This window comes from Lactuca virosa, chromosome 6 (genome assembly GCF_052849685.1).
Source record: "Lactuca virosa cultivar CGN04683 chromosome 6, Lactuca_virosa_CGN04683_v6, whole genome shotgun sequence".
Classification (NCBI taxonomy): Eukaryota; Viridiplantae; Streptophyta; class Magnoliopsida; order Asterales; family Asteraceae; genus Lactuca; species Lactuca virosa.
Genome location: NC_136431.1, coordinates 277,579,176 through 277,589,738, shown reverse-complemented (window position 1 = coordinate 277,589,738; position 10,563 = coordinate 277,579,176). Strand labels below are relative to the sequence as shown.

General features: G+C 32.8%; 1 pseudogene; it reads left to right on the top strand.

Annotated features, from left to right (window-relative positions):
- Nucleotides 1-533: 533 nt before the first annotated feature.
- On the top strand, nt 534-7,340 carry LOC145122565 (uncharacterized; annotated as a pseudogene).
- The last annotated feature ends 3,223 nt before the right edge of the window (nt 7,341-10,563 follow it).

Below are 10,563 nucleotides of genomic sequence, written 5' to 3'. Positions count from 1 at the left end.
TTGGAGAATATATATATATATATATATATATATATATATATATATATATATATATATATATATATATATTAAATGGAAATTTATGTAATTATTATACAGATTAGGTATAGTGAATTTGTTGAAAGACATATTGGTGAAAAAGAAGGTATACTATTAGAAGCTGAAACATATGATTTTTTAGGAGTCCACATGGGCTTCTTGTTTTACACAATTGGTCAACGCCAAGGTTTGGGTCTTCCAGGAGGACCATGGTAAACCTTTTATTATTATTATTATTATTATTATTATTATTATTATTATTATTATTATTATTATTATTATTATTATTATATAAAAATCTTTAAAGATTTATTTATTTATAAAAAAATACATGTTATGTTTCCATGCAGGTATGTTGTTGAGAAAGATGTAAAAAATAATGTGGTTTTTGTATCAAGAAATTATTATTCGGTTGATAAAAGAAGACGATCATTTCTTGTTGGATCCTTTAGATGGATCAGCGGATCTCCTCCTCACAACTTAAACCACTTAAGATGCAAGGTAAACATAAACATTACATGACTTAAATTTTTCACTTAATAACAGACTTAATATACATTTACACGTGTTTTTGACAGGTTCGACATGGCCCGCTTTTCTATGATTGCAGTTTGCATATAGAAGAAAAAGATGGTATTGGCACTGTCTAATTACCTGAAGATGATCAGGGTCTCGCTGTTGGCCAATTTGCAGCTTTTTATCAACAAGAGCTTTGTGTGGGGTCAGGGGTAATTTTGGAATCATGGGATGATGCTAAGGGGTTTCCTGTTTCTGTTTCTGTTTCTGACAAGGCTCGTCATATTGCAAAAACGGAAGATAAATCTAAGCTTGGTAAACCCATCATGATCAAACAAAAAACTCAAGATTGTTTGACAGATTCGATATGCTAAGGGGTTTCCTGTTTCTGTTTATGTTCAAATATATTTATTTAATATTACAGAAAACTTGAGTATCAATTAATTGTTAAAAACTAACAATCTTACTTTGGATTGAGTAAACAATACTTTTTACATAGTTTGATTAAAGCAATAATGAAAAAAAAAATTTAAAAATTAAACTACAAGTCCAAAGCAGGAGGTTTTTAATTGGAAGGGAATAAGCTATCAGAAAGCCCTTGTTGCTATTTTTTTTCTGCCCAACCAATAATCGACTCCCCTTTTCATCTACCATTCTAAGCCTCTGACCAAAACACCATTAACAATGAATTGATGATGTTACTGCTTTTACTAAAATGATTATAATGAAATTAACTTGGACATTTTACTTGCTCGAGGCATCTTCTTGATGAAGTCCAAAGCAAGCACAATCACAATATTAGCCATTTCAATCTCCTTATTTGTAGCATTTTTCTTCTACTCAATTGTTTAAAGTTTACAACCATCTATATGCAGACGTCACAATCAAATGATCTTTGCATAAACTTATTACAGTTGACTTTCCACTTCCACTTGGAACAAAATTCATGTCTTTTGTGAGTGTATATGTGTGGTAAGAATAAAACAGTACAACTTACTAGCATGTAACGTCACTTTCATATCATTCTTACACCAGACACCTGTAATGCAAGGCTCATCCCCGTCATCGGCATTCTCGGCATTCTGTGCCTCCAACTCATCTCCGTCTCCGACATTCTCAACATTCTGTTCTCGACATACATTTTTTTCTTTTGGTATCGAACCAGAAAGAAAACAAGAGCAGCTAAAGAACGAAATTAACCTTGAGGAAAAGATTTTTAACCCAAGCTAACCGTACATACATTCTCTCATCTCTTCTTTCTTAATTAGCGTGTGTGTGTGTATATATATATATATATATATATATATATATATATACATACATACATACATACTAGTGGTGTACCCGCGCAAACCGGCGGCGACAAATAGTTTCCGGGCGGTAATTAACTCATTTCGTTGACTAGTTTCCTTGTGGCAAAACAGTGAATAAAAATTTAATAATGAATCTTGTACATCAAATTGTCACGTATGAAAGAACCATTAACCATAACAAATAAAAAACAGTAAACAAACGATCTATCCTCCTAACTACTATGCCCTGAAACGAAGGGTTCACATGCATCAAATCAATCACTCGTATAGCTTTTGCAAATCATCTTTAAATTTGGCCTTCAATTGTTCCCTCTTTAACTTGAGTGCGCCTCCAACTCATCTCCGTCTCCGGGATTCTCAGCATTCTGTTCTCGACATACTTTTTTTTTCTTTTGGTTTCGAACACAAAGAAAACAAGAGCAGCTCAAAAATGAAATTATCCTAGAAGAAAAGATTTTTAACCCTAGCTAACCGTACACACCAGTTATTGTGTTTATTTAGTACATATCAAAAAGGACTAAAGTTAGGATTTTTTTTAACAAAAAAACACCAATTAATGACGACATTAGTTTTACGTGATGATCTGTTCCTCAGCAGGTCATGGGACCAAATTTGGAGAGAGATTGTGTTTTTGTTGACAAAAACACCATTAATCGAAAATTATTGTGTTTAACCCAATGCCGACGATGGGAGAAGATCTGTTCGGCATTCTCGGCATTCTGCACCTCCAACTCATCTCCGTCTCCGACATTCGTAGCATTCTGTTCTCGACATGCATTTTTTTCCCTTGGTTTCGAACAGAAAGAAAACAAGAGTAGCTAAAGAATGAAGTTAACCTAGAAGAAACTATTTTTAACCTATCTAACCGTACAGACCAGTTATTATGTATCATTAGTAGTCTCTGCACACCAGGTTCTTGAGCAATGGGCCAAAAGTGGTGGCATTAGTTACAATGATTATGTTGAGCTTTATGCTAAAAAAGAGGCTGTATCCGAGGTCCACCAATCTCTCTCCAAATTTGGTTTTAATTTATATTTCAATGAGGGTGTTTATGTCTTTGTTCATCACATCCTCCCACCTTTTTCTTATGAATTGTGTTTTGTAGTTAGGAAAAGAGGCAAAGTTAGACATGTTTGAGCTTCCTGCAAAGATAAAGATGCTGCCAGATCCATGGACACCTGAATCTGGATTAGTGACAACTGCACTCAAGTTAAAGAGGGAGCAATTGAAGGCCAAATTTAAGGATGATTTATAAAAGCTATACGAGTGATGGATTTGATGCACGTGAACCTTTTGTTTCATGGCATAGTAGTTAGGAGGATAGATCGTCTTATTACTGTTTTTTATTTGTTATGGTTAATAGTTCTTTCATACGTGACAATTTGATGTACAAGATTTTAAGGAATAATTAATTCTCTAAACGTTAAAAATCTGATTTTTTCGATAATAAATATATTAATTCGTACATTCTAAAGGAATATGTTTATGATTATCTTGAAAAAAAATATTAAATTCTGACAAAATATTATAAACATGTATTATCAAGATTAATAATTTTTAATGAATACAAATTTCATATGAAAAGAATTTTTATATCTTAAAATCCGTAATTATATTCATTCTTAACAAAACAATTATGAACATTCATTCTAAAAGAATATAAGTAATAATGGTTAACAATTACATTTATTCTTTAAGAATAAAACTGAGAATGATTAAAAATCAAATCAAAATATTGAAATCTAAGTAAAATACTAATACATTATGATAGAATATAATTACTAATCATTCTGATAGAAAAAATGTTAATCCATTCTGAACGAATATTGTTGCCTTACTTTCCATTCTTCACCAGTATTCAAACCGAGTTTCCATTCTTCACCAAGCTTCTTTTTCTTTACTTGATGTTATTTCTTTCAGATTTTATAGCTGCATAAGAATTTATAACCTTCTTAAACTTTGCTTCATTGTTGTGCAAAAAAAAACATTACAACTTGCTTAAGCATGAAAATTTCTAGTCAGGAACATAAGAATTTTGTTGGAACATTTAATATGCAAACCAAAAATTAATAATGGTTAAGCATGAGTGAAGGCCAAATTTAAGGATGATTAGCAAAAGCTATACGAGTGATTGATTTGATGCATGTGAACCATTTGCTTTATGGCATAGTAGTTAAGAGGATAGATCGTCTATTTACTACTGGTTTTTATTTATTATGGTTAATGGTTATTTCATTCGTGACAATTTGATGTACAAGATTCATTATTAAATTTTTATTCACTGTTTTGCCACAAGGAAACTATTCAACAAAATGAGTTAATTACCGCCCGAAAACTATTTGTCGCCGCCGCTTTGCACAGGTACACTACTAGTGTGTGTGTAAATATATATATATATATATATATATATATATATATATATATATATATATATATATACACACACGTTAATTAAGATAGAAAAGATGAGAGAATGTTTGTACGGTTAGCTAGGGTTAAAAATCTTTTTATTCTAGGTTAATTACATTTTTTAGCTGCTCTTTTTTTCTTTCTGTTCGAAACCAAAAGAAAAAAAATGTATGTCGAGAACAAAATGCTAAGAATGCCGGAGACAGAGATGAGTTGGAGGTGCGAAATGCCGACGACGAGGATTAGCTGTTGCGAGCCTAGCATTATAGGTGTCTGGTGTAAGAATGATATGAAAATGACCTTACATTCTAGTAAGTTGTACTGTTTTTGCAAATTAAAGAGGTGTTTAACTTATATTTCAATAATTATGCTGAGCTTTCTATTGGGCTAGTAGCGGTGTTTAACTTTTTATGTCTTGATATAAAAGTGACTGGAAATTTAAAGTATAAGGGTGAAAGTGTAAATAGTTCTTTCTAAATTATTATTTTCACGCACAGTGTCATCAACACGGCACAAAAGCTCGATGAAATGATGCTCAGAACAACAACGGCAGCTCTGTTTCACCCCACAACCAAGCTGTACTATTTACCCCTCAAGGCTTTCGTCTCACACTCGCTTCACAAACCCCAACGGTTAATAAATCGACAAAGCTACCCTCAAGCTGATAGAACAATCTTATCCATCAACACACCTCGTTCTCTATCATCTACAACAGTTCCCCAAATTTCTAACGACACGACTTCTGATTTGGACAGCAGTTACTTATCTTGCTCAATGACCAATAGCAAGCACCCTCTCAAAATTATGGTTCTTCTCGGTGGTGGCGTTGATAGCAGTGTCACACTTCGCCTCCTCCACGCAGTCTGACACTCCTGCACCGCTTTCTACCTTAAAATCTGGTTCAAAGTGTGTATGCTTTTCTTTTGATTGACATTACAATGCATATACGAATCAAATCATTCAGGTTGATGCCCACAATGTCTGGTTTTGAATATAAACTTAATTTTGTTGGTTATCTAAAAATTCAAATTGTAAGTTTTTGCAAATTTCTCATCTCTTGTCGGATGATACATCTCCTCCAATTCAAGAGTTTAACATCGATTTTTGTGTTGGATGATATGGTTGAAATGAATAAAAATCTCCTCTCTTATTGTTTCTTATTTTACTATTACCTTTCTCTTTGTCTTTGAGCATTTTGAAGTTTGAAACCTATAATTCCTTAGCTAGTTCTGGTAATGAATTCGTTCGTAGGAAGATTTCCAGAACTTTTGGTCTGAATGTCCATGGGAAGAGGATTTGAACTACGCAAAAGTTGTTTGCAATCAGGTTGCTTTCTTCACCTTCATATTATCCATCTTATTTTATCTTCAGATTTCCGTTAGTGCTTAACTGGATTTGAAGGCTCAAAAACACTTCTCTGCTTTGTTTTAACAAATTAACTTCTCGATTCTATCACTCAAATCCCTGATTATGTGATTTTTTTCTTTATTTCTTTCAAGTTTGATTAGTATTGAAGGAAATATATCAACATTTTTTTTCAGGTTGATGTAGCACTGGAAGTTGTACATATGAAAAATGAATATTGGGACAAAGTGGTTAGTCACACCCCTCTTGATGCATTTTCTCACATTCATCATCATCAATGGAACTTATTGCATACAAGTTACAATGTTGCAGGTTTCTTACATTATTGATGAGTATAAATGTGGGTGTACACCTAACCATGATGTTCTTTGCAATACAAGAATCAAATTTGGTGTGTAATCATATTGCTTGCTTTCATCTTTTATTGTTCTCATTTGTCATTAATTTCATTTTTATATTATATCTGTAGGTGCGTTCATGGATGCCATCGGTAACTTGGATTTTGAGTTTGTTGCTTCTGGACATAATGCAAATGTTATTCACCCCCTTATAGATGAAACCAATGAGCTTTCATTTCTTCAGCTGTCAACGGATATGGTAAAGATATGCTCTACTTATTTTCATTACCAACTTCCTGATAACTGTCAGTGAGGGATACATGTTAGAATTTTTGGTGAAGGATTAGACCTACTTTGTTTCATATCTCTCACAAGCTCAGCTTAAAAGACTAGTGCTTCATAGTAGATGTACTCCAAAAGTAAGTAAGTTTGCTTTATGAAACACAAAACAGAATTCACGAATTTACTATTTAAACCAATCAAATTATCAGGAAGAAGTCCGAAGGTTGCCCGGAAATTTGATTTGCCTAAGTGGAAATTTATGTAATTATTATACTGATTTGGTTCAGTGAATTTGTTGGAAGACATATTGGTGAAAAAGAAGGTATATTATTAGATGCAGAAACTGGTGATTTTTTAGGAGTCCACAGGGGCTTCTGGTTTTACACAATTGGTCAACGCCAAGGTTTGGGTCTTGCAGGAGGACCGTGGTAAACCTTTTATAATTATTATTATTATTATTATTATTATTATTATTATTATTATGTAAAAATATTTAAACATTTATTTATTTATAAAAAAAATACATGTCATGTTTCCATGCAGTTATGTTGTTGAGAAAGATGTAAAAAAATAATATGGTTCTTGTATCAAGAAACTATTATTATGTTGATAAAAGAAGGCGATCATTTCGTATTGGATCCTTTAGATGGATCAGCGGATATCCTCCTCATAACTTAAACCACTTAAGATGCAAGGTAAACATAAACATTACATGACTTCAATTTTTCACATAATAACAGACTTAATATACATTTACACGTGTTTTTGACAGGTTCGGCATGGCCTGTTTTTCTATGATTGCAGTTTGCATGTAGAAGAAAATGATGGTTTTGGCACTGTCCAATTACCTAAAGATGATCAGGGTCTCGCAGCCGGCCAATTTGCAACTTTTTATCAACAAGAGCTTTGTGTGGGGTCAGGGGTAATTTTGGAATCATGGGATGATGCTAAGGGGTTTCCTGTTTCTGTTTCTGACAAGGCTCGTCATATTGCAAAAACGGAAGATAAATCTAAGCTTGGTAAACCCATCATGATCAAACAAAAAACTCAAGATTGTTTGACAGATTCGATATGCTAAGGGGTTTCCTGTTTCTGTTTATGTTCAAATATATTTATTTAATATTACAGAAAACTTTAGTATCAATTAATTGTTAAAAACTAACAATCTTACTTTGGATTGAGTAAACAATACTTTTTACATAGTTTGATTAAAGCAATAATGAAAAAAAAATTAAAAATTAAACTACAAGTCCAAAGCAGGAGGTTTTTAATTGGAAGGGAATAAGCTATCAGAAAGCCCTTGTTGCTATTTTTTTTCTGCCCAACCAATAATCGACTCCCATTTTCATCTACCATTCTAAGCCTCTGACCAAAACACCATTAACGATGAATTGATGATGTTACTGCTTTTACTAAAATGATTATAATGAAATTAACTTGGACATTTTACTTGCTCGAGGCAACTTCTTGATGAAGTCCAAAGCAAGCGCAATCACAATATTAGCCACTTCAATCTCCTTATTTGTACCATTGTCTTCTACGCAGTTGTTTGAAGTTTACCACCATCTATATGCAGACGTCACAATCAAATAATCTTTACATAAACTTATTACAGTTGACATTCCACTTCCACTTGGAACAAAATTCATGTCTTTTGTGAGTGTGTATGTGTGGTAAGAATAAAACAGTACAACTTACTAGCATGTAACGTCACTTTCATATCATTCTTACACCAGACCCCTATAATGCAAGGCTCATCCCCGTCATCGGCATTCTCGACATTCTGTGCCTCCAACACATCTCCGTCTCCGACATTCTCAATATTCTGTTCTCGACATACATTTTTTTCTTTTGGTATCGAACCAGAAAGAAAACAAGAGCAGCTAAAGAATGAAATTAACCTAGAAGAAAAGATTTTTAACCCAAGCTAACCGTACAGACATTTTCTCATCTCTTCTTTCTTAATTAACGTGTGTGTGTATGTATATATATATATATATATATATATATATATATATATATATATATATATATATATATATATACATTCTAGTGGTGTACCCGCGCAAAGCGGCGGCGAAAAATAGTTTCCGAGCGGTAATTAACTCATTTCGTCGAATAGTTTCCTTGTGGCAAAACAATGAATAAAAATTTAATAATGAATCTTGTACATCAAACTGTCACGTATGAAAGAACCATTAACCATAACAAATAAAAAACAGTAAACAGACGATTTATCCTCCTAACTACTATGCCATGAAACAAAAGGTTCACGTGCATCAAATCAATCACTCATATAGCTTTTGCAAATTATCTTTAAATTTGGCCTTCAATTGTTCCCTCTTTAACTTGAGTGTGCCTCCAACTCATCTCTGCTCCGACATTCTCAGTATTCTGTTCTCGACATACCTTTTTTTTCTTTTGGTTTCGAACAGAAAGAAAACAAGAGCAGCTAAAAAATGAAATTAACCTAGAAGAAAAGATTTTTAACCCTAGCTAACCGTAGACACCAGTTATTGTGTTTATTTAGTACAGATCAAAAAGGACTAAAGTTGGGATTTTTGTTAACAAAAACACCAATTAATGACGGCATTAGTTTCACGTGATGATCTGTTCAGCATCAGCAGGTCATGGGACCAACTTTGGAGAGAGATTGTGTTTTTGTTGACAAAAACACCATTAATCGAAAATTATTGTGTTTAACCCAATGCCAACGACGGGAGAAGATCTGTTCGGCATTCTCGGCATTCTGTGCCTCCAACTCATCTCCGTCTCCGACATTCTCAGCATTCTGTTCTCGACATACATTTTCTCCATTGGTTTCGAACAGAAAGAAAAACAAAAGCAGCTAAACAATGAAATTAACCTAGAAGAAAAGATTTTTAACCTATCCAACCGTACAGACCAGTTATTGTGGATCATTAGTAGTCTCTGCACACCAGGTTCTTGAGCAATGGGCCAAAAGTGGTGGCATTAGTTACAATGATTATGCTGAGCTTTGTGCTAATAAAGAGGTTGTCTCTGAGGTCCACCAATCTCACTCCGAAGTTGGTTTTAATTTATATTTCAATGAGGGTATTTATATCTTTGTTCAGCACATCCTCCCACCTTTTTCTTATGAATTGTGTTTTGTAGTTAGGAAAAGAGGCAAAGTTAGACATGTTTGAGCTTCCTGCAAAGATAAAGCTGCTACCAGATCCATGGACACCTGAATCTTGATTAGTGACAACTGCACTCAAGTTAAAGAGGGAACAATTGAAGGCCAAATTTAAGGATGATATATAAAAGCTATACGAGTGATTGATTTGATGCACGTGAACCTTTTGTTTCATTGCATAGTAGTTAGGAGGATAGATCGTCTTATTACTATTTTTTATTTATTATGGTTAATAGTTCTTTCATACGTGACAATTTGATGTACAAGATTTTAAGGAATAATTAATTCTCTAAACGTTAAAAATATGATTTTTTCGATAATAAATATATTAATTCGTACATTCTAAAGGAATATGTTTATGCTTATCTTGAAAAAAAAGTATTAAATTTTAACAAAATATTATAAACATGTATTATCAAGATTCATAATTTTTAATGAATACAAATTTCATATGAAAAGAATTTTTATATCTTAAAATCCGTAATTATATTCATTCTTAACAAAACAATTCTGAACATTCATTCTAAAAGAATATAAGTAATAATGGTTAACAATTACATTTATTCTTTAAGAATAAAACTGAGAATGATTAAAAATCAAATCAAAACATTGAAATCTAAGTAAAAACTAATACATTATGATAGAATATAGTTACTAATCATTCAGATAGAAAAAATGAAAATCCATTCTGAACGAATATTGTTGCCTTACTTTCCATTCTTCACTAGTCTTCAAACCGAGTTTCCATTCTTCACCAAACTTCTTTTTCTTTACTTGATATTATTTCTTTCTGAATTTATAGCTTCATATGTAACATCCCAAAATTCCAGGCCAAAAATTTCATTTTTAATTAGGTTATTACATAAAACCAAAGTGTGAATCAAAATATAATATTATGAAATCATATGAGAGTATAATCCCAAGGATCTCGTGTGCGGAAAACATAGTGTGATGCGCTGCGATCAAGCCGGCTCCTTTCCTTTGCAAACAAAGCACCTGAAACCAAAACTGTAAACCGTAAGCACGAAGCTTAGTGAGTTCCCCCATCATACCACATACCACATAATACCATCGGTATCTTTTAACCGGTATCCGTCATCGGTATCTTTCAACCGGTAACCGGGGACTATTTCACCCCCACCAC